This window comes from Centruroides sculpturatus, unplaced genomic scaffold, assembly GCF_000671375.1.
Source record: "Centruroides sculpturatus isolate CEXI.00-Female unplaced genomic scaffold, Cexi_2.0 scaffold570, whole genome shotgun sequence".
Taxonomy (NCBI): Eukaryota; Metazoa; Arthropoda; class Arachnida; order Scorpiones; family Buthidae; genus Centruroides; species Centruroides sculpturatus.
The window spans coordinates 199,449-220,055 of record NW_019384862.1 but is presented as its reverse complement, the minus strand read 5'-3'; the positions used below and the strand labels follow the sequence as shown (position 1 = coordinate 220,055).

At 37.0% G+C, this 20,607-nt stretch overlaps 1 long non-coding RNA gene across 1 annotated transcript in view; it reads right to left on the bottom strand.

The window, feature by feature from the left end:
- Window positions 1-149: 149 nt before the first annotated feature.
- Window positions 150-20,607, bottom strand: part of LOC111630692 — a 60,171-nt gene continuing 39,713 nt past the window's right edge. Inside the window, exon 3 of the long non-coding RNA XR_002757570.1 lies at window positions 150-256. This is a non-coding gene — a long non-coding RNA (uncharacterized LOC111630692). The remainder of the gene's footprint in view (window positions 257-20,607) is intronic.

The following is a 20,607-nucleotide window of genomic DNA, read 5'->3' as shown; positions in this document are numbered from 1 at the left end:
TCTTGCTTGTTTTCGTTGTCTGCTTCTCCTGCTGTTGTTGTTTCCTGTTCGTTTTTGATCTTCTGCTCCTTCTTGGCTTTCATACGACGATTTTGGAACCATATTTTGATCTGCCTTTCGGTCAGGCTCAACATCCTGGCGATTTCCACCCTCCTCCTTCGTGTCAGATAGCGATTAAAATGGAACTCCTTCTCCAGTTCTAGTGTCTGATAACGTGTGTAAGTCTGTCTAGTCCTCTTTGTCGACGTGTTAGCATCTGTAGAGTAGAAAAAGAGACACGTATTAACTACGTAAACAACAGTTCAAACGGGGGTTAATGCATAGAGCGTAACAAAGCAAAGAAAGAGCGACTCCTAAAATGGCGGAGGGACCAATGGCGACCGGGCTGACGCAACGAAACGTATGTAAAAAAAAAAGCCGGTCACGTGACTCGCATCCACGTGCTTTTTTACCACACTACCTCTTTGTTTAATAGTACATATATATATTTATATATTATAAACTAACCTCCGTAACACTTCATCCAGGGGTATAAGTGCGCTTGAGACTGATGGCCGCCTTGGTCGTGTTGTTGTTGTTGTTGTTGTTGTTGTTGTTGTATCTGCGACTGTGGGGCCCTTGGTGCTTCGTGTGGGGTAGGCCCGTAGTTTTTGGCGTAGCCGTGCAAGCAGGGTTCTGTTTCCGTAGACAGGAAAGGCTCCTGATTCGCGTGCTCCTGGTTCACGTAACTCTGGGGATATCGATAGTCGGAAGTGGGATTCAGGTAGGGACCACGTTGGTCCCCTATGTAATATTTGTTCTCCTGCACGTAACTCTGCCCGTGTGACGTTTGAAGGGCGCAAGAAGTCCAAGAGCACGTGGAAACATTGCCGAAATACGAACTCATAATGGCGGGGACTGGTAGCCGGGGATGATTTGTGATCCCCCACTTCACCCCGACACAACCCCTAATGATATGGCGCAAAAAGGCGTCACGTGACTGACAGACAACCAATAGCGGGACGGTGATGACCGCCTGTCACTCACACGCACACATCCCCCATTCACGACAATGGAAGAGGGTGGAAAATAAATAAATAAATAAATAAAGTAAACACGAGACGACGTAAGGACTATAAAGAAGGGAGGGAGGAGGAAGGAATAAAAAAAAAAAGAACACAGAAAAATTTACAGCCCTTTATCTGCAACCGATGACTTTAGAGGCCGTAAAGATCACGGAGAGACGTTTACAGCGATTAATGGACCCTCAAATAAACACGTGTGGAAGTGGCCGTTAAAATTTACGAGACAGCTGCAGCTCCCGAGATGCTACTACTGAAACGAGAACGTAAATTTTGGGACGTACTACAACCAAAATATGAATGAATGAACTTACGAGAGAAGAGGTTAATATTCTATCAATGGGATGAAAACTACATTTTCTCCACCCCCCTTTCCACCTTTCCAAGACCTTTTCAACTTAAACCTCTTCGTCTTGCAAGTGGATATCTCTATAAATTTTCTACAATTTAAAAAAAAAAATGGTTAATTTTTTTACATTTTCCCCCTATTTCACTTGAACTTTGATACCCCCCTTTGGGTATTTTTTTATGCCGGTTTATCCGATCTTCACCCCCTTTTTATTCTATTTTACTTTTAAACTTATCCCCTGTTTTTTTGCCGTTTTATCTTAATCTAAACCACTTTTTTTGGGGGGAGGATTTTGTTGTTTTATTCGATATCTACCCCTTTCTTTTAGAGGATTCTATTCCATTTTCCCTCCTATTATTTTTATAATATTTTAGGTGTTTTATCTTATTCTTTATGCCATTTTGACTGTTCTATTTCGTTTTATTTAACGTCATTTTTATAATATTTTAGGTGTTTTATCTTATTCTTTATGCCATTTTGACTGTTCTATTTCGTTTTATTTAACGTCAACGTCTATTTTAGTAGTGTTTTTGCTGTTTTATCTGATCGTCACCTCTTCTTTTGGGGGTGAAAATCGTATAAATAATACATAAAGGATATCTCTAATAGGCCTCCTGTTCTAGAAACTTATCTACAATCTACAATTTATGAAGGATCCATTTTAAAATAGAGATTTTGAGCTATGTTTTGGGAGAATCCTGACTTCAGGAGCTAACATGTCCTTAATTTAGAAACAACTATATAAATCCAAAATCCTTAAAATGAAGAGCAAATGTATAAGGCTAAAATTCTTAATTTAGAAGCGAAAATATAAAAAGGAGAGCCTGTTTTCAGGAGCAATACAAGAACCTACCACCCTTAATTTAGTGTCATCTACAAAAAAAAAAATTAAGCACCTTGACCCCCGAATTAGCATCCTGATTTAATAAAATTTTACGAAAAAAAATATATAGGCGATTAACTATTTATTTACCCATTAAAAAGGCATTAAAAGATAAATAATTTGTCACCTAATAACCGGACATTTATCATTAAAAAAAAATAAAATAAGGGGTGGAAAAAAAACAAGGAAAAATAGAAGATTAACAAATGATTATTTTCAAAGTGGATGAGATTCTTTTGATATTTATCAAAACCTTTGATTACTTCCTTGCAAATCCTTTGCTTGTTTATAGGAGAAAAGTTGCATTAAATGCTAAAGAATAATCAGATGATGATTGATCATGAAGATCACAAAGGCAGACATTCTACAATTCGGTTGCTCTTGATGTCATTTTTGTCAGTTATCCATTTGTTATGACGTCATTTTAGAGCCCTCCCATTTATAACCCTAGATTTCTCTTGATTAATGATCGATCTTTAAATTCCTACAGTAAAATTGAATCTAAATTTATTAAAAAAAAAAAAAAATTCTAAACTCTCCCCTTCTCCCCGAGGTTAAAACATCTCCCGCTTGCGACATATTTTTTAAGGATGTCTTTTTTGTTTTTAACAACATTTACATGCCTATAGGATTTGTGCATTCTGATTATAGAAATACCCTACAAATATTTAGGACCCAAATTTCGGAGTGGTCAATTAGAATCCTTAATTTAAGGGCTTCATCAAAAATCGGAATCTATAAAAAATATCCTAATTTTAAGGTATTTAAATATAAAATCTCTAACCTGATTTTAGGGACATCTTTATAAGTTGCCGTCCTGATTGTAGATGGGCTTGTAAAATGTCATATTTCTAATCTTAGGGCATCTACAAAAGCTCAGTAACCTGAATTTAGAGCCCAGTATTCTGATTTTAGAAACGCCTACAAAAGCTCAGATTCTAATTCTAAAATCCTGACTTTAGAAGCATCTACAAAAGCTCAGTAACCTGAATTTAGAGCCCAGTATCCTAAATTCAGAGCCCAGTATTTTGATTTTAGAAACACCTACAAAAGCTCAGATTCTAATTCTAAAATCCTGACTTTAGAAACATCTACAAAAGCTCAGTAACCTGAATTTAGAGCCCAGTATCCTGACTTTAGAAACACCTACAAAAGCTCAGATTCTAATTCTAAAATCCTAACTTTAGAAGCATCTTCAAAAGCTCAGTAACCTGATTTTAGACACATTTACAAAAGCCCAAAATTCTGATTTTAGACACGTTTACAAAAGCCAAAATTCCTGATTTTAGACACATTTACAAAAGCCCAAAATCCTGATTTTAGACACGTTTACAAAAGCCAAAATTCCTGATTTTAGACACATTTACAAAAGCCCAAAATCCTGATTTTAGACACGTTTACAAAAGCCAAAATTCCTGATTTTAGACACATTTACAAAAGCCCAAAATCCTGATTTTAGACACGTTTACAAAAGCCAAAATTCCTGATTTTAGACACATTTACAAAAGCCCAAAATCCTGATTTTAGACACATTTACAAAAGCCCAAAATCCTGATTTTAGACACATTTACAAAAGCCCAAAATCCTGATTTTCATTTACAAAAGCCCAAAATCCTGATTTTAGACACATTTACAAAAGCCCAAAATCCTGATTTTAGAAGCAACTATATAAAATCTTAGCTTCTTGATTTAGTAAGGATCCATAAAGCATGTCTTCCTGATAAAGCTCAAAATCCTGATTTTAGAAGCAACTATATAAAATCTTAGCTTCTTGATTTAGTAAGGATCCATAAAGCATGTCTTCCTGACTTTCAGAATTTGTATAAAAGTACTGATTTTTTTATTTCAGAAGCATAAATTAAATCATTATCGTATTTAGAAACTTCACGTGATGCTAGAAGAACTTATTAAATTCAGGATTAAATTTTCAATAACCAATTATGTTTACGGGATCTAACAGTAGAAAGGTCCATCAGTGTCCTAAATTTCATATTCCATACAGGAAAATGTATTTAAATAAAGGTTAAACTCGGGCCTTAAACAATAACATAAAGTGACAAAAATTCACTTTTAAAAAAAATCATTTATTACAAAAAATAAATTTTAAACAAAATTAAATTTTAAACTTTAATTTAATTAAAGAACTTAATTTTACATTTATTTCAACTGGGGGTGACCGTCTAGCACGTGCTTAAACGTAAACAAGTAGTTTAACCAATCGCTTCCTTCCCGTGTTACACTCCCTACCAATGATTGGATAACGTTTTAGAATGACGTTCTCCTCTTCGTTCTCACTTGTAAAAATGCCTATAGGCACACACAACTTAATTCGTTGAAAGATAGTAGAATATTTTAAGGCCCCCCATTCTTTTCCTTTTAGGCCCTAAAGTTGATTTTATCAACAAACTGTATGACGTAGGTGGGACCCCGGGGAATGCGCTTTACTGAATGTTAATTAAACATTAGTCACTAGGGAGTTAGGATGATGCACTGCATCACCAATATTGAGATGCTACAAGCCCTATATTTGGGGATTGTGGTCCTTTTATGAAGCTAATTTAGATTTAAATTTTAGTCTTTTGTTTTCGTATAGATAGAGGAAAAGATAATGTTAATTTATAAGCAAAATTTACTAATCCTTCTAGAACAATTTGGGATTAATTTAAAAATTTTAATTGGATCCCTGCTGGCAGCCTTTCCTGCCTTACTTCTTTTTTTAACGCCTACAAAAACTTGTAGATTACTTTTAATCTATTTATTGATCTATTTCGTGTTCCAGATGTTTCTAGATAAAATAATCTAATCAATTTCAATAATACTTTTGTTAAAGTTTTCAATTTCGTGAAATTGATTTATTTTTCATAATATATTGTTGTATATTTTTTAATCAGTATCAAGTGTTTTCGTGTGTAACTGATTATTTTTCTATAACACGTGTTTTTTCAGCTGTTAAAAGGTTATCAATTTCTTTTCTTGAATAAATGTTAACTCTAGAACAATTGCAAATCGTTTCACATGCTAAATTCTTAATTTTTTAAATTAAAACCGAGCCTTTTAGTGAGTGATTAGCAGGCTATTCACAGGAAGATTAATGAGAAGCAAATTGCGTATACATAAATATCGTAAAGGCATTAGACACATTGGAAAGTCCTTTCTCTTTGTGTGTGCGTATGTGTGTCTGTGTGTGTGTGTGTGTGAGAGAGAGAGAGAGAGAGAAAATAAGCAAAGACCTATTGACGCCAGGTGTGAACAAAGAGAAGAGTGGAACCCTCATAACCCTTAAGTCCGGTCACAGCTGTCGCACGGTCACGTGATGTTATTGGGCTTGGATGGAAGGGCTGGTTTATCATAAGAACGACAGCTCGAGGGAAGATATCGATTGCGCCCTAACGCAGCAGTGGCCCCTGGTGTTTACCTCCGAAACTAGGATCGATGCTGCTGCTAATGCATTACTGAATTACATGTACTGCATGTCCCCATGTGCATGTGCCCTCCTAAGGTGACTCACGAACTTCCCTCTTGTGAGTTAATGCCGAATTGGAATCTAGTCATCTACCTTGAAGTCTCCTAAATAATAGATTTCATATAAGTAATTTATTAAAGCGTGAGGCCTTGATACCGAATGCCTAAACTAGTTATTTATTGTTTTGTTTAGTAGCCCTCATGCTTTGTAAAATTTGATTATGTAAAGGATCTTTACTTTTACCCTCTGGTGCTTAAAAATGACTCGTAATTAAGGCCTGGTAAGATTTTGCAATTACTTAGGGCCTCTTAAGGATCTTGTACGCAAAGTGCAAGGAAAAAATGAGTGATTTATGAGGTTTAAAATTTATTTATCCCGTTATTTAGTTATGAGGTCTGCAGAATATTCAGCACATTTATTGATTTTCATCTTCTATCATTTCAATTACTTTTCCTCTTTAATAAAGAAACGGCTCTTCTCCCAGGAAAATTAATTTTTCTCCACTTTCGAATCGATTAGGCCCTTTAACGTTTTTATCTGCAAGGAGTTTGTGCTCATAAGAAAATAAAAAAAAAAAACGCAAAAAATTCTGTAATTTATTTATTAGGCATCAGCTAATTTCAGTTTTCAGGCTGTTGCTTGGGTCTTTCTTTTCTTAAAGAGGGTGTGGAGCACTAATATGGTGCACTAATTGAAAGTTTATCCGTTAAAGTTTTGTTCCTATAGAGGTATTTGTTACCATGGTAACTGTAGACATCTCATCATCGTCATATTTCATAGTTTTTCTTTAGCATCTTGTCATGAGGAGGGATGGATGGCTAATCTTCCGGCGTAAATAGCCGTCTACATCTATTAACAGGAGGCTCAATATTGACTTCTCTTACCCCAAGCTTTCTATCTTACTTAGGAAGCGAACAGCATCTAACGATTTCTAACTGAGTTTTATAACTTAAAGGGTATAGAAATTAGTTAAAAATTTAGGTGTAAAGGCCCCAAATTTATGAGGGAAGACCCGCAACATTTCGCCTAAAGATGGCGCCACATTAGAGACCTCATATGGGGTGAAGTTTGGTCTGTATACAGGGCGACCCTTTGAGCAGATTCTGTTATGAATAGGGGGCCTTTTGTGAGAGGATTAAGGCCTCATTTGTGTCTCAAGTCTGTGCTCTGTTAAGTTAGAAATCGAGGAAGATGAACCGTAAATAATGGGACCATTCACAAGGCGTTAATATTGTACTCGTTTACAGGGCCTAACTAATATAAAAATGGCCTTTTGATATCACAATTCTACAAGTTAAAACACTATTAACTCGAAATCGAAGCCTCTTTACTTAATTTAAACTCAATTTATAGGGCCTTTCAGTTACCTTCTACAATCTAAAAAATCTCGAGAACAGAAAGGCCTTATATATCAATTCTGTATGAAGTTTATAATTAACAAAGATAACATAATAAAGGGCCTGTTAAGTTAATGAAAACAGTACTAATAAGGCCTTAAATGCCCGTACTAATGCTATAACTTTGACTCGTTTAACGAAGATAGCCTTGTAAGTTACTGGGCCTTTTATTGAAGCAATGAAACGAAGGGCCTTTTATATATGATGCTTAACGAGTTTAACATCACTTTCTTTACAAAACTTTCACTATAATTAAGGAAATCATTAGGAACTGTTGAAGGAGCACAGCTTAGAAAAATCATTTCCCAGATGCATTGTCAGTCGATTGAGGTAGGATACAACAAAGAAAACAAAGAGGATGATGCTATAATTACACGTTAAGCATAATTTATTTTCTATAAATTACACTTAAGTACTGATTGAAGGTGATGATGATATTAAATAACGGAAGTTTAGGTGGTACCTATTGGTAAATCCAGCCTTAAATAATAACAGGGGGGTGGGGGGACTTTCCTTGTCTTCTCCTCGTCTAGAAAAAAAAAGGGGAACTTCCTGGAATTTTATATTCAGGTCAAAAATAATAACAATTTCACGTGATTTATAGCCTGTATGCCTAATATTTATGCCACTTATCATATTTTTATTGACCTATATTTTACTGTCTATCCTCTTAGTTAAAGATGTTCAATCAACGATGCTACATTGAATATCCTTTAAAAAAAAAAGGACGTGAATTGATATTAGGCCTTAGGAGCTCTTTTAAAGTAGGAGCTCTTGTAGAGTTATCTAACTAGGGCCCTAAGGCCCTAGTTAGATAACTCTACAAGAGCTCCTACTTTAAAAGAGTGTGAAGTAGTTTTAATTAACTTTTACGTGTTTTTCTGTAGGGCCCTTGCCGGAAAACTCTGGAAATATTAAGGCCCTACACTTGTTACGGCCTAATTATGAAATGTTAACTATTAATAAAGTCATAAACCCTTACTAAAGACGTGTGATGCTACGATTTATATTAACGTCTAGGCCTTAATAAAATTGAGGCCTAGGCCAGAAATCATTGCGTGATTTTTAAACGAAGTCACTAAAAAAAGGCCCCACGCCATTGATTTCATATTTAATAGGCCTTACACTTATTAATATGGGAGAAAATAGGAGGCAGTTCGTACTAAGTCGTTAGGAACTAGGCATCGATCCTAGGTGTTGTAGGCTAATAAATTAACTTTCCAGCCTAGCCTATAGGCAATTAAACTTAAGCAATTAAAAAACAAGTAAGAGCCGCTAATTAAAAATCGATTTTTATTCGATTTTTTCCCTAAACTTTCCTTGTAGAAAACATTGCAGACATAGCTCCTGCTCTTAGACATGGTGACATAAAGGAGCTCGTGGAGTAAATCCTGACCCCTTTTAATTTATTTAATTTATTCTAGCCGAAGGATATACAAGATTAGTAAATTACAGTAGGATAAATAACGAAATTACACTTAAAAAAATAACAAGATAATTGCATTTATGTTTACCATAAAGGTGGAATTTATCATAAGTTATAAGGGGGTAGTTAATGCACTTTTAAACGATAATTAAGGGATGAAGGATAGAATTTTTTTACATCCCTCCTGTAAAAAGATAAATTGGATATATGTTTATTATTTAAAGACAAGATAATAAGAGTGATTTAACTCTCTTTTGTGCGAATTATCTCGTTATTCGTCATGCTTCTCCATTAAGCAGCATGCTTATGACATAACAACTGGGAGGTGACAAGAATACACGACCAACTCTTCTCTCATTAGCTGTAAAATGTCAACATACACATTCTTTATCTCTTTTATAATTAAATGAGAATTAAAATCGCTCATTTTTAGTTTATTCTGAAGGCTCACTCCTTTAGTAACATGCACACGAACGTTACTAAAGGCATTTTTCAGTTAACATCCCGTGGATATTCATCATACCAAATGTTGTCTCGGATGTTGCCTGATTTTACAGGCTTCCCTTAAAAGGTGCTTAATTTTACAGGCGTTTTAATTATAAAGAAACTTGTAATTTAAATCAGGCTTTTTATATTTTCGATAAAAATTCGGTATTTTTTTTTTAAATAAGGCGATTTTATTGACGATGCTTACACAAGTGATGCGGATGAGATTGTGGATGTTGGTGATTCTATACACTTGCACCTTATACCTTACCCTAAATTTCCCAAATGTATAAGGTTTTTTAAGCATTTACGTTTCCTTAAAACCTTTTAAGTGAGGGTAGAAGTAAAAAATTCGCTTAAATTACAATTACAATTTAATTTTGTTGAGGATGTTTATACAAGTGATGCGGATGAGAGTGAGGATGCTGATGATTCTAGATCTTAAAATTTACTCTAAACTCCCTGAAATATTAGGGTTTTTAATCATTTACTCTACCCTAAACCGAATAGAACGTATTAAGTGCTGATAGAACCGTAATAACCACCCGAAAAATCCATTCAAATTACAATTCCTCATCAAAAATTTTCTAATTAGGATGCTGCTGCTTCTACACTCTTCCTTCCTAAAAATCTCCTACAAAGAAAGGATTATCAAAGTGAAGCTTAGGAGAAAAAGAAGGAAAAGCAGCAGCAGCAGCATCAGAAGAAGAAGAAGAAGAAGAAGAAGCAAAGAAAGAAAAAAAAAAAGTTGCTGTCGGTTATCGAAAAAAGAAGTGAAGCTGGCACTCATGACGCGAGAGAGGAAATGACCGTTGTCATGGTAACGGGTATGCGGCATGATCGATTCCCCAAGACAGCAACGTTCCTTCAAATTCTGGCGACATCCCCGAATTGGCCTAGTATTTTTGCTTGGAAGTACAAACAGACAAATAGCTCGGAAACTTGTGTCATATTTGCCATGCATGGCGACATTTTGAAGAATAAAAGAAGAAAGTTAAGGGGGGAAGAACGAGTGGGGTCAAAAAAAAAGAAGCAGAGAAGGGGGGGACAAACACACAGACTTACGCACACACAAACACACACACACACACACACATATATATATATATTTCGCGATCGCGAAATATTTTATCTCTTGGCAGTATTCCCCGAAATGTCCCGCCAAGCGTAAAACCAACATTTTGTACGGCTGTTTACGTCTTTCAATAGTTTGCCATCTATCACCTGGACCTCTATCTAAATAAGCCTCATATGCACACCCATATACAACACAGGTAAATTGCTCCTAGTGTATGGAAGCCATACATTTTTCCACCCCTCTCTTCTATCGGATGCGGTGGGATATAAACGATCGTTTTGCCACGTTTGGTCGTAATTTTTTTTTTATCGAGTAATTGCCGGGGAGGCCTTAAAACTTCTAGGGAGGCCTTACACGCTCGATGCCATAATAATTGTTCGATGGATTAACGGGATACGCCGCACGAAACGAATGCCAATTCTTGGACTTGATACGCAAATTGTAAGAAGGATGAAATTAGTCTAAACTATAGGGCCTTAGGGCCTACAAAATTAGTTATACGAATGGGATACAATAACGTTTAAATTTATCCTCGCATGATGGCAATTTATTGCTCTTTTACACCTTAATGGATGTCGAAAGTGTGTTTTAATAGGCCTCAATCTTCGTGTTTAGCAATAAGAGGGATAGTTTTAACAAGGATAAATCGCTTTTCTATCGAAGATTCCTATCGGAACATGAAGGCCTCTTTCTTTGTGATAGATAACGAAAAATAAAGCAAGAATATATGAAAGTATCTTGTACTTTAACCAGGCCCTTCGAAGCAATGCTACTGACCTACCAACAAGAGTTTAAGTAACTTGATAGCAAAATTAGGGCCTTCCACTTGTAAATAAAAAAAATTCCACTTTAGATTCGCCTCGAGAACTTAGTGAAGTTATGCCTTATAAAATATTAACTATTTTAAGCTTTAACCGTAAATGTATAATTAATGAGGCCTCTAAACTTTCTTAATTTCGTTAAAAACACCGTAAACAAAAAAAAAACTACAGTATTAATTATTTATTCCGCTAACTACTTTAAAGTAAATAGGCCCTTTAATATAATAATAAATCTATCTTTAGGGCTTTCTAACGAGGCCCCATTCGTTGCAGAATGCTAGAGAAAGTAGGAGGGGAGGAGCTAAATTTGAACTAACCAATCTGGCGAAGTTATGCCTCTAACGTTTTACGAGGAAAAGAAAAAAAAGGTAAAGAGAGCCTTTTTTTTTTTTTTTGAAGTATGCCTCCAGCCGGATAAGTTAAAAATCTTATTTATCTGTAAGGCAATTTGTTAAGGTTGAGTTTGACGTAATTTTTGGGAAGGAAAAGAAAGTTAATTCCGAGCAGGAAAAACTCGATTGTTCGCTTGTTTTAGCCCCTGACAGAATAGAAACGTCACACACACTGCCCACTTATGCATTTTATGCCTCTTCGGTTGTCATGTGCAATTTTTTCCTGTCTCAGGTGTTTAGCTAGGAGGCAGTTCAAGGCAAACCTCATTTTTAACTTCTATACTTCTTGGCAGTGTTCCATCAGGCAGCAAAGAAGGACATAGTCCTTACACGTGCCAAATCTGTCTATTTACTGTTGTATTTCGTCATAAAAAAGGCCCCATTTAGTCATTAAGAAGGCCCCATTGAGTCATTATCGAACCGTCTCCGTAATAAACCGACGCTTTCCCAACTGATGAAGAAGCACACACTAAATGGAAAGAAATCGATTTAAACAATATTAAATGCACCCCTTTTTCCCAAAAAATCATGATGAAAAGTGTTAGCGCTAACTCTACGTTAAGGCCTGCATGCAGTGAGGCCCTTTAATAATGAAGCTTTCATTAATAAGAAGTTACTCGAGCGTACGGGCCTTAGATTTGCATTTCTATCAAAGAAGGCTCTTTGAGCAGCCTTTTTTTTGTGTTTACTATGTAAAAGGCTTGTTTAAATGAGCCTTTTACTTAATTCTAGGGTGCAGAAGGCTTTTATAGTACATATTAAACAAATGTAAGTAGCCTAGTATCAATCGAATCGGTTTTAATTATGAGCCTTCTTTAGTTTCTAAGCCTTTTATTTAAAAAATCTCTTACTAATTTCTCGAGCAGGCTTACATATAGAAATAAGCCTTTACTTAATTTTGTACAATGGTGACCCTGAGAAAAACGAATGAACTACAACATCCTTTATCACGTTTCAGGTTAAAATAAAGAGCCTTTTTAGTAAATGTGCCTTCTTATATAAGAGCCTTTTCCCAGTAAATAAGCCTTCTTAAGCAAACAAGCCTTTTATAAAACATTTTCACGAGCAGAACACTTATTTTTATACAAAAAAAGTAATGACGTATCGTACTCAGGTCAAAGGTCTTAACCTGTTACAGAATGTTTAAAAGGCTAGCCTCTTTATGTAGAAGCCTCCCTAAGTAAGTCAGACTTCTATAAGAGCCTTCTTTTGAGCAGAACAACCTCATTTTGTACAAAGGAACGGCACCTAAAAAACAAATAAATAAATAACCACTTACTCATTTTATTGAGGTCAAAGTGTAGAAAGAGTTTTTGGCATTTTTAAAATTATAAGTGTATATAATGCCATTCAAGCTGACAAATTCCCTTAAGGTTATTTCCAGAAGCTGGCCCTATTCCGACTTTACCTTTTCTAGTAATATATATTAGTAGAAAAGGGGAGAACAGACGGAGCCCTCTGCCAAATTCCCACGGACTTCTCAACAGATGTGGTGAATTATTGTTTTTAACGAAATATTGCCTGTCGAATGGTGAGAAAAGCTCGTCTGCCTTATTTTAACTGGAAAAAACCTGTCAAGAAATTCGTTTGTTTAACAATTCCTACGCCACGAGGCATACTTAGGCCCTACGCTTGGTCATTGACGCTCTATTCTCATTACACAGCGCATAATTCTCTCTACACTAATTAATATCCAAATTTTTAACGTTTAAAAAGAAATCATAGCCTTAACGACAGTATCGTAGCCTTAATTAGCCTGAAAACAGGTAGCCTTTTTAGTAATTAAGAGCGGAGGTGAAAGCGTACGAAAGTCGAACTGCTGTAGAAAATCGTTAAACCGACGATTCGGTGCTAAGTAATTTCTGTTTTTAAATCGATTTTAAGGGCCTCGGGCCCTTCCAAATGCTTTTATTAGCAAGATTTTAAGGCAAATTTTGCTTTAGTTTATACAAATTAAGGCCATTTATGTAAGAGAAAGAAGGCCTCTTGATGTGTGACACTGTACACTGCTTCACGAGTCACTACAGAATTTAGCCTGTCTAAAGCCTTAATTGCATTTTAGAAAGGAAAACATGCCGTTAATCAGTGAAGCCTTCGAACTATTTTATTAGTTTTTATAAGCCTGCTTCATAGATCCTTCAATATACACATTAAACTGAAATCTGTTTCAAACTAAATTATATAAATTATTCCTTTCGTATAAAATAAAAAAAGCCTTTTAATATATAAAGGCTATAATTTTCCATTAAACACTATCAAATTTAACCTCTTTAAGAACCTTTCTCAGAAGAAAAAGCAAATAGTTTATAGTAAGAGCCTGTGCAATAGCCTGATTGAATCCTTCGAGTTTGGAGCTAATTAGACTTAGTTTATAAGCCTACAGGCTCTAATTCGATTACAATTTATGCTCTTAGACAGTCTTTCGCCTGCCCGAAAAGGGGTGAAAGTTATTTAAGGGGGATGGAAACTTTTATAATTGTAATTGTTTGAGAAATTGTAGCTACCATTTAGATAACATTACGAAGAAGAATCCGCCTCCAGAAAACACAAAAAAATATACAAGAGGGGGGGAGAAAATTCGACCTCTAAAGTCCAGTCGTGTGTTTCTCAGACTTCAGCCTTCTCTAACGACTCTTGAATCATTAGCGCTGCTCTGGAAATCAGAAAGGATCGATGGACAACAACCATGCAATTCAATTCTACCCCCCCCACGCACACACACTTCTTCCACCCTAACCTGCCAGGAATTTTTCCATTTGCACACCCCCCCTTTCACTTGAATAAATAAATATAAACCCTGAATGTAATACCACACCGAAAACACTACTACACTACCCCACTCGAGGGGATTGAAGTTATATAATTATAACATTTATGGTAACCTTGGCTCTCACCCGAAAATGACTCCTTTCATTATTGAGTAGTAAGCGAAAAACCACCCCTCTAGGGATTTTTTTCTCTCCCACCCTAGGGATTTTTCGGTAGCTCCTGTGATTCCGAACACTTCACCTAAGTGCGGAGGAGAGAGAGAGAGAGAGAGAGAGCCTTAATTTTAACGTAAACACAATAAAAAAGTTGAGGAGGAGATGATTTTCGCTCACCCCCCTCGGCTGGCTGACGTCGTTGTTGCTACGCCGCCCCCGCCTCCTGTTTCCTTCGGGGGGCCTCCTCCCGTGTCGTTTGGGGGGGCCCCTCAAGTCTGATAGCGAATTAAGTGATTTTAATCGCGGAGAATTCAAATGAGGTCTTCACTTTTGGGTCATTATACTGTCGTCATTAGATTCTCGTTGAGACTCCAGGTGGCTCCAGTTATCGAGATTACCTCCCCTTTACTGTGATTGGTAGAAGGGCCACCAATGCACTTTTCACCAATTCGATAGCCATTACAGATACGTAAGTCTGTCTTTCGCACTTTTATCCAGATTATAGGTGCAATCAATGGCCTTAATGAACGCCGATAATGGCCCTTTCACAATTCCTCAAACGATAATTAATTGTTTATTGTACACACTACCGTAAAAACTTGAAAAATGGGCCCCTTATTTGAACTCTTTGCTGTGGTTACGAGTTGTAATTTACCCTCGTTTAAAGGCTATTTATACGCTAATTTCGTTTATAAACTACTCGAAACTGGCAAGATTTAGGGCCTCGATCGATGAGGCCTTCGTAGACAGGCTTCATTCGGTTAAGGCCCTAAGAAGGTTCAAACGAACGTATTAGTATGCTAGAGTTTACGGCGTACGAAACTTAAAAACATTCCTAATTAGGCCCTTCTATAGGCGATATTCCCGGCATTTAGGCCTCGAATATATTTAAAACCTAAATTTTCACTCAAGTGACGGCAATTAAAACCGGAAAACGGTATTTTTAGGCCCTAAAATGCCCTTAGAGAAACTTAAAAAAAAAGAGTCTGTCTGGGGAAAAAATTCAAGAATTTCATGCCCTCATTTACGATAGGCACAACACATTATAAGGCCTTTTAAAAATATGCCTTTTATCTATTAGAAAGGCCTCAAAATTCTGAACGCCATTTCATATCTTTTAAGAAAAAAATTAAGTGACGTTTAAGGGCCGCTGCGTTGCTTACAACACAGAACTTTTATAACACTGGAGGAGGCCTTAAAAAAAGCGAAGAGTTAAATCACCAAATAAAATTCTGACATTGGCAAAAATTCGATTGTAGAACGTCACACACACACACACATACAAACACGGGGGGGGGGGAGAAAGGAGAGCAAAGTGTAGAAAGGGGGGAAGATTTAAAGAAGAAACCAAGTAGTGTAGTAGAAGGAGGAGAAGGAGAAAGGGGGGAAAGGAAGAAAAAGTACAGTTCTTTGTGTAACTTTTTGGGGTCTACCCAGTGCAGCCTTATTCAAAATCAACGCGGTTCTTAATCTGGGTCATACATCAACTCGGGTACCATCGATCTCCTGCTGGCACTTTGCCACTCTGTGACGTCATATAACCTGCACTAAACCGGGTGGGCGCCATCTTGGTTTCGGTTGGTGGTCCGATGGTGGAAAATCGGACAGAGCATGCTCCCTGGCACCCGAAAATTCCAACTCTCCCCCCCCTCTTGGCAGCAGACTTAATTTGTCCTTAATGAACACAGGAGAAGAGGAGTTTATCCATTACTCTTCTCTTCCAGTAATTGACTGTTGTTCGACCATTGTTCTGCTTAACTTTATATATTTTAAAGTTTTTTAAAAAAAGTGGAAGAATAGGCCCACATTTCCGTCCCCCTTCCCCCCGAAAAAAACAAAAATTTCTCCTCTTGTTTGAGCCTCCTACGCGAGAGGGGGTGCCATTTAAGTGAAGTGGCTTTGGTTGCTCCTTGTGAAAGCTCTTGAAGTTTAATGAAGAGAGAAGTAGGTAATGGCACAAACTAGGCCTCATAAACCTTATTTAATTGAATTGTCTCGAAAATTTGGACATGATGGCTCCCGAAATTTCTCAGGATCACCCTCCCCACTGTTAAATTCTCATTGATCCATGCCGAAGATTAAATAACATTAATGAACATTCGAGGCCCCGCGGCGAAGAGTGTTTAAATATTGTAAAAGGCCTCGCATTTTAATATTATTAAACCTCACTTCTGTGGCATTTTATAAATAATCGAATAAAGAAGGCCCTAAACACGAAAAAATTCCGATAGAAACGAAGCCTTAAACGTTAAATTTTTCGTTATAAAAGTCTCGTTTCTTTTAAATCTTTTCGGTTTTTATAAATGGATTCCTATAGAGGCCCTATAATCGAAAGGCCCTTTAGAAACTAAGGCTAATTAATGTAATAGGTACTGAGTCTTTACCACACTATCTTACTTCTAAAAATGTGTGTATACAAAAGATTCGTTAGGGAGGCCCTATACGGCCCTATATTTATTACTAGATAATACAGAACCCAACATGAATTAAGCCCCAGCATCGTAATAGATTCTGAGTCTTGATCACACTGTCCGGTTTCTAAAAGCATACAGATCAAAAAAGGAAGCCTTACATGAAAAAAAAATCTTGTTTAGAAAGGCCTCAAGAGGCATAAAACTTACTAATTTAAATAAAAAAAAAATCGAGCATCCTTGCTACGTCTTCTCACGGAGTGTCCAGGGACGAAGATCGAAGAGACTGGGCAAATTGGAAATTAGGGCCCCCCGCGTGCCTGGAGTAACGTACAGTACATTGCGCATAAAGCTCAAGATACGCAATAATTAATTAACGAGAATAGGAGAAGAACAGGTAATCAACTGCGCCTTGTCCAGCAGATGCTGTTTCTCAGGATAAAGTCCTATCAGACAAGGATGCTCTCTGGTCAAAATGGATGGTCACTTCGACCAACCGACTTGATTCATGGGCCCAACTCTACCATTGATCACCTGCTTTAATCAGCTTGGACTTTGTGTACAAACAAAGGGAACATCCTTTATTTCTCAGCTCTACAGAATATCAACAGATTAAACTTGTTCCGTGAATTACATCCTTTGTTTATTTTAGGATATAGGAGGCATAAACTACGCTCGAGATCCATCATCAACCAACTGTTTTAACTCCGACAATCCCCTCAGGTAACACCCTACCTCTAAATGGATCTTGTGTTAAGAATTTGAATAAATTGGGGCCACTTAAACTCAGCAAGGGGGATACTGAAACCGACGGGGCCTCCTAACACAGTTAACTTTTCAGGGATCTCCTTGGAAAGATTTTTTCGCAGTTAAGATGCTCTAGGGCCTTTTGTAAAGCTGCAAAATCAATTTGGACGATAATGGGCCTCTCGAAAGCACGCGATCGAGTTCGAGTGTAACGCGATCTTCTAAAAGACACGCAATCAAGCGGGGGTCTTCTAAAACATATACGATAACTAAGGCCTTTTAGAAGGTACACGACGAAGTCGAGACGTAACGGGCCTTTTAAACGAGATTCAACTAAGTTGGGGATATAATGAAGACTTTTAAAAGTATGCAAATCGAGTTGAAACTTAGTGGGGCCTTACGAAGCCGTTATAACGATAAACCAAATTAGAAGGGCCTTCTAAAACCGAGTATCATAGGCTAAAAAAAAAAGCATTAATGCCCCACGTATTAACTTGTGGGGATGCGAAAAGCAGGCAAGATAATCCAAGTATATTATAGAAGAGAGGGGGGCCTTTCGTCAGCCGTAGGGCCTTGACGGTTAAAGTTTACAAGTAGCGATTCTTAATAATTGAAAGAGAAATTAAAGTGTTGCTGAAGGCACGTCTTCTAATACCACGTGATGGATGGGGTGGGGAATAGGGGCAGAAACGGGCGTTATCTCCACGTGCCAGGTATGGTCCCCACGGAGTGGCGTGATGTTTACGGAACGCGATGTGGTCTCCCGCTCCTAACCACTTATAGACTTAGGTCTCCGAGTTGATACTGTTGTTTCGGACAGGAGAGGGCCATATTTCAAAATTTTCTCCGTCTACGTGACGAGTAAAAACCTTCGCTTCCTAGCTGCTTAATGGGGCGTGGCCAAGCGTTTGGGAAGGTAACACTCGCTTCTGTTCTTCTACTATCTTTGCTATGCACGCTGTTGTGAGTCTTTTGTAAAGAATTACACTTTTACCAGGCTTTTCTTTATTGATAAACACTAGTTTAGTTTACTCTATATTCCCCCCCTTTTCATTCTTATCTCTGCCCCTTCTTTCTATTGGTCCGTTCGAACTAATTATGCCACTGATTGTCCTATCGGTGTTGTTAATACATTCGTCATTGCTTTGTTCTGTTGCCCATTACTCCCATTTTATAAACAGGATAGGTTAATCGGCCTATTCAGGTGTTTTGAATAAATTATAGTATGCCCAATATCTTATTTAATAGGCATATCTCTTATTTAATGTGTATATAATCATGTACTGTCGAGTAAACTTGGAATTATATTGCCCATTAACTTATACACGAGTGAATGAGGTAATGGGCAGTATAATTCGACTTGCCCATTAATTGTTATTATTTTTTTTGCCTGGTTTTACACCGGTTCTGTTTTGTCCCTGATTCACATTGCCCATAGATTATATGTGTTAATGGAGCCGGGTATCTACTAAATAGGGTAATGGGCAATACGATTATTTAATTTAATTATGTATCGAATAAACGGGAGTGTTCCGTTTTGCCCCATTTTTCTTCAACAGGTTGTTTTTACCATTCTTCCAAATTTAAGTATAATTTTTTTACATTAAAGGGCACATGTAAAATGTGCCCTTTAAAGTCCAAAATCGCTAATTATTTATTTAAAAGTCAAATTAAATCTCATATAAAACTTCGTTTCAGCCCAATAAAATCCCAAAATCCATCCAATTTGTCTAATAAACTTCACACATTCTGCCCAATAAAAAGGCGAAAATTAATTTAAATGGCTGCCCAATAAAATTCCAAGTGCTCAAAAAGAAACGAAACATCTTCATTTTGGCCCACAAATTTCGCATTTAATTTTAATTTTTCCCCCTCTCGCCCCCAAAAAAATACAGGAATTAATTTACATTTTTGGCCCAATAAAACTTAGAAAACGATTTATAATTTGCCCCCCATGAAAGCTCGAACACTCCATTCTCATCTTGGCTCAATAAAAGCCCACATTCCACCTTAATTTTGCTCCAAAATTGATCATCCGCAATTTTCGCCCAATTTAACACGCCCTTCACGGGCACGTGACCCCTTCCAAATACAAAACTCGAAACGTCACTCCCGCATATTAAACCCGGCAAATTTTCGTGCTGCTATTTTGATGAGGCATCAAAATTGTGGGGGGGGGAGAGTGAGGCCGGGTGAGGATGGAGAATCCAGAAGGGGTTGGAGGGCATTAAAATCGGATTTTCTGCTGGGATTGCGATCTTATCGATCATCGCCGTGTCCAAATGACCATTCGGACACGAACCTGTAACAGGAGCCACCGATGACGTATGGTTCCTCCCCCCCGCTTTCTAGAGGGGCGACGTTCATTAAGATACAATTAGGCCCCCCTTTGGGTAATTGCCGTTCCTGTAACGAAACAGCGGAAATTCTAACATTTAAAATTGCCATTATAGGTCATTACATCTTCGATAAAAGCTCCTTCCCCTCTATCAAAAGGATTAATTCCCTATCTCTGTAATTTCTCCCCCCCCCTTCTTCTACCCTTTACTATGCTCTTCTACAGTTTAATGAGGCACAAAAATATTTAAAATTTGATTAAAATTTTAATTTGTACTAAAAGTAATAAGGGGGAGTGTTTCTTAATAACTTCTACGTATCTAGATAAATTTAAGACGACTCTGGAGGTCTTCTTACACAGGTTTTTTTTCTCCACCCCTTCTTATAAAACGTAAAACGTTGATTTATCCTCTGTTTTTTTAAAGTTTTTCTTGCTTTTGTACGCATGATTTGCATGTTTTATGCTCTTTAACAGTGTATTTTTATATTAAGAACACGGTTTAAATGTGTTTACTTAAGTGTTTCGACCTCTTTTAAGTGTTTCTCTCGGTTTTCTGGGTGTATGTTTTTATAGTTTGAGACGTTTAAACTTATAGCTAATCCTGTAAAGAGGGGGGTTTAAATCTGTAACTGATCCTGTAAGGAGGGGGTTTAAATCTGTAACTAATCCTGTAAAGAGGGGGGTTTAAATCTGTAACTGATCCTGTAAGGAGGGGGGTTTAAATCTGTAAATGATCCTGTAAGGAGGGGGTTTAAATCCGTAACTGATCCTGTAAGGAAGGGGATTTAAATCTGTAACTAATCCTGTAAGGAGGGGGGTTTAAATCTGTAA